The following is a 5,000-nucleotide window of genomic DNA, read 5'->3' on the forward strand; positions in this document are numbered from 1 at the left end:
GGGCCGGCCCGGCGTGCGAGTTTGGCCGGAAAAGAGGCCTCTTGGTCGGATTGGGAGATTGAAAAAATTCCCCCATTCATTTTCAATGGCGGGGGTACCAGGGGTAGAGCTGGGGGTACCAGGGGTAAAGAGCGGGCCGGCCCGGCGTGCGAGTTTGGCCGGAAAAGAGGCCTCTTGGTCGGATTGGGAGATTGAAAAAATTCCCCCATTCATTTTCAATGGCGGGGGTACCAGGGGTAGAGCTGGGGGTACCAGGGGTAAAGAGCGGGCCGGCCCGGCGTGCGAGTTTGGCCGGAAAAGAGGCCTCTTGGTCGGATTGGGAGATTGAAAAAATTCCCCCATTCATTTTCAATGGCGGGGGTACCAGGGGTAGAGCTGGGGGTACCAGGGGTAAAGAGCGGGCCGGCCCGGCGTGCGAGTGTGGCCGGGAAAGAGCCCTCCTGGCCGGCCTGGGAGATTGAAAAAAATTCCCCCATTCATTTTCAATGGCGGGGGTACCAGGGGTAAAGAGCGGGCCGGCCCAGCGTGCGAGTTTGGCCGGGAAAGGGGCCTCCTGGCCGGCCTGGGGGATTAAAAAAATTCCCCCATTCATTTTCAATGGCGGGGGTACCAGGGGTAGCAGTACCGATTTTGGTCGTTAGGGGCGCTGTAGTAGGTAAACCAGATATGCGGAGTTAGGGGGTCAAGAAGGCGAAAGGCTTAGAAAGTGACCGTTCACCAAAATACTTTCCGAAACGTATATAGGGGGGCATGTGTCGGACGAGTCACCATGCTTTCTCGATGCTGGAGGTACCAGGGGCACAAAGTTGGCCGGGAAAGATGCCTCTTAGGCGGATTGAAAGCATGAGAAAATGCCCCCCATTCATTTTCAATGGCGGAGAGCGGGCCGGCCCCGCAGCCGAGTGTGGCCGGCGGAGAGGCGTCTCGGTCGGATGAATGAAGCGTGGAGCCGGCCTCTGACGGCGGAGCTCCGCACTTTCGAATATTTTCTATCTCCCCCTCCGGGCGGTCGACGGCAGTTGGGAAGGCCGCCCGAGAGGCGCCCGGGGCGGATACCTCGGGCGAAAAGCCGGCCTCTGACGGCGGAGCTCCGCACTTTCGAATATTTTCTATTTCCCCCTCCGGGCGGTCGACGGCAGTTGGGAAGGCCGCCCGAGAGGCGCCCGGGGCGGATACCTCGGGCGAAAAGCCGGCCTCTGACGGCGGAGCTCCGCACTTTCGAATATTTTCTATTTCCCCCTCCGGGCGGCCGACGGCAGTTGGGAAGGCCGCCCGAGAGGCGCCCGGGGCGGATACCTCGGGCGAAAAGCCGGCCTCTGACGGCGGAGCTCCGCACTTTCGAATATTTTCTATTTCCCCCTCCGGGCGGTCGACGGCAGTTGGGAAGGCCGCCCGAGAGGCGCCCGGGGCGGATACCTCGGGCGAAAAGCCGGCCTCTGACGGCGGAGCTCCGCACTTTCGAATATTTTCTATTTCCCCCTCCGGGCGGTCGACGGCAGTTGGGAAGGCCGCCCGAGAGGCGCCCGGGGCGGATACCTCGGGCGAAAAGCCGGCCTCTGACGGCGGAGCTCCGCACTTTCGAATATTTTCTATCTCCCCCTCCGGGCGGCCGACGGCAGTTGGGAAGGCCGCCCGAGAGGCGCCCGGGGCGGATACCTCGGGCGAAAAGCCGGCCTCTGACGGCGGAGCTCCGCACTTTCGAATATTTTCTATTTCCCCCTCCGGGCGGCCGACGGCAGTTGGGAAGGCCGCCCGAGAGGCGCCCGGGGCGGATACCTCGGGCGAAAAGCCGGCCTCTGACGGCGGAGCTCCGCACTTTCGAATATTTTCTATTTCCCCCTCCGGGCGGCCGACGGCAGTTGGGAAGGCCGCCCGAGAGGCGCCCGGGGCGGATACCTCGGGCGAAAAGCCGGCCTCTGACGGCGGAGCTCCGCACTTTCGAATATTTTCTATTTCCCCCTCCGGGCGGCCGACGGCAGTTGGGAAGGCCGCCCGAGAGGCGCCCGGGGCGGATACCTCGGGCGAAAAGCCGGCCTCTGACGGCGGAGCTCCGCACTTTCGAATATTTTCTATTTCCCCCTCCGGGCGGCCGACGGCAGTTGGGAAGGCCGCCCGAGAGGCGCCCCGGGGCGGATACCTCGGGCGAAAAGCCGGCCTCTGACGGCGGAGCTCCGCACTTTCGAATATTTTCTATTTCCCCCTCCGGGCGGCCGACGGCAGTTGGGAAGGTCGCCCGAGAGGCGCCCCGGGGCGGATACCCCGGGCGAAAAGCCGGCCTCTGACGGCGGAGCTCCGCACTTTCGAATATTTTCTATTTCCCCCTCCGGGCGGCTGACGGCAGGTGGGAAGGCCGCCCATTCATTTTCAATGGCGGAGGTACCAGGGGTGCCGCTGAGGGTACCAGGGGTGCCGCTGAGGGTACCAGGGGTGCAGCTGAGGGTACCAGGGGTGCCGCTGAGGGTACCAGGGGTGCCGCTGAGGGTACCAGGGGTACGGCTGAGGGTACCAGGGGTGCCGCTGAGGGTACCAGGGGTGCCGCTGAGGGTACCAGGGGTGCCGCTGAGGGTACCAGGGGTGCCGCTGAGGGTACCAGGGGTTCGGCTGAGGGTACCAGGGGTACGGCTGAGGGTACCAGGGGTGCCGCTGAGGGTACCAGGGGTGCCGCTGAGGGTACCAGGGGTGCGGCTGAGGGTACCAGGGGTAAGGCTGAGGGTACCAGGGGTGCCGCTGAGGGTACCAGGGGTGCGGCTGAGGGTACCAGGGGTAAGGCTGAGGGTACCAGGGGTAAGGCTGAGGGTACCAGGGGTAAGGCTGAGGGTACCAGGGGTACGGCTGGAGGTACCAGGGGTAAGGCTGGAGGTACCAGGGGTAAGGCTGGAGGTACCAGGGGTAAGGCTGGAGGTACCAGGGGTTAGGCTGGAGGTACCAGGGGTAAGGCTGGGGGTACCAGGGGTAAGGCTGAGGGTACCAGGGGCGAAGCTGGCTGGGGGTACCAGGGGTTGGGCTGAGGGTACCAGGGGTTGGGCTGAGGGTACCAGGGGTAAGGCTGAGGGTACCAGGGGCGAAGCTGGCTGGGGGTACCAGGGGTGTTGCTGAGGGTACCAGGGGTGCCGCTGAGGGTACCAGGGGTTAGGCTGGGGGTACCAGGGGTTGAGCTGAGGGTACCAGGGGTAAGGCTGAGGGTACCAGGGGTGTTGCTGGGGGTACCAGGGGTCGCCATTCATTTTCAATGGGGGAGGTACCAGGGGTAGGGCTGGGGGTACCAGGGGTAAAGAGCGGACCGGCTCGCCGGCCGAGCGTGGCCGAAAAAGAGGCCTCCTGGCCGGATTGAGAAATTAAAAAAATTCCCCCATTCATTTTCAATGGCGGGGGTACCAGGGGTATGCAGTACCGATTTTGGTCGTTAGGGGCGCTGTAGTAGGTAAACCAGATATGGGGAGTTAGGGGGTCAAGAAGGCTAAAAGGCTTAGAAAGTGAGCGTTCACCAAAATACTTTCCGAAACGTATATAGGTGAGCATGTTTTGAATGGGTGACCTCCAGGGCGACACAGGGGAGGCCCCTAAGAGTATAATCAGACCATCGTGAGGGTGTTTCCAGCCACCCAAAAGCACTGGAACGGCCTCTGACGGCGGAGCTCCGCACTATCGAATATTTTCTATTTCCCCCTCCAGGCGGTCGACGGCAGTTGGGAAGGCCGCCCGAGAGGCGCCCGGGGCGGATACCCCGTGCGAAAACCCGGCCTCTGACGGCGGAGCTCCGCACTTTCGAATATTTTCTGTTTCCCCCTCCGGGCGGTCGACGGCAGTTGGGAAGGCCGCCCGAGAGGCGCCCGGGGCGGATACCCCGTGCGAAAACCCGGCCTCTGACGGCGGAGCTCCGCACTTTCGAACATTTTCTGTTTCCCCCTCCGGGCGGTCGACGGCAGTTGGGAAGGCCGCCCGAGAGGCGCCCGGGGCGGATACCCCGTGCGAAAACCCGGCCTCTGACGGCGGAGCTCCGCACTTTCGAACATTTTCTGTTTCCCCCTCCGGGCGGTCGACGGCAGTTGGGAAGGCCGCCCGAGAGGCGCCCGGGGCGGATACCCCGTGCGAAAACCCGGCCTCTGACGGCGGAGCTCCGCACTTTCGAATATTTTCTGTTTCCCCCTCCGGGCGGTCGACGGCAGTTGGGAAGGCCGCCCGAGAGGCGCCCGGGGCGGATACCCCGTGCGAAAACCCGGCCTCTGACGGCGGAGCTCCGCACTTTCGAACATTTTCTGTTTCCCCCTCCGGGCGGTCGACGGCAGTTGGGAAGGCCGCCCGAGAGGCGCCCGGGGCGGATACCCCGTGCGAAAACCCGGCCTCTGACGGCGGAGCTCCGCACTTTCGAATATTTTCTGTTTCCCCCTCCGGGCGGTCGACGGCAGTTGGGAAGGCCGCCCGAGAGGCGCCCGGGGCGGATACCCCGTGCGAAAACCCGGCCTCTGACGGCGGAGCTCCGCACTTTCGAATATTTTCTGTTTCCCCCTCCGGGCGGTCGACGGCAGTTGGGAAGGCCGCCCGAGAGGCGCCCGGGGCGGATACCCCGGGCGAAAACCCGGCCTCTGACGGCGGAGCTCCGCACTTTCGAATATGTCCCCCTCCACATCGCACCCATACACAAACTGACCGATATGCAACTTAAGACCCGCCTTCGGAGGGCCCCCACCGGCCCCGGCCCCCGCGCCGGCGCTTGGAGGTTCAGGCTCCTTCGGCTTGCGGGTCGACCCCCCCCTATGTCTCACTGCGAGACGGCGAGACCATTCGAGTCTTTTTCCCTCCTTACAGGTCGCACCAACACAACCACTGACCGATATGCAACCAAGACCCGCCTTCGGAGGGCCCCCACCGGCCCCGGCCTCGCGCCGGCGCTTGGAGGTTCAGGCTCCTTCGGCTTGCGGGTCGACCATTCCCGGGGCCGCGTCGAAAGCCTCGGCGCGGACCTCATAGCGAGACCATAGCCGGCTCCCCGCGCTACGCGC

Source organism: Hippocampus guttulatus, unplaced genomic scaffold (assembly GCF_054856545.1).
Source record: "Hippocampus guttulatus isolate MCC_2025c unplaced genomic scaffold, RoL_Hgut_1.0 HiC_scaffold_121, whole genome shotgun sequence".
NCBI lineage: Eukaryota > Metazoa > Chordata > Actinopteri > Syngnathiformes > Syngnathidae > Hippocampus > Hippocampus guttulatus.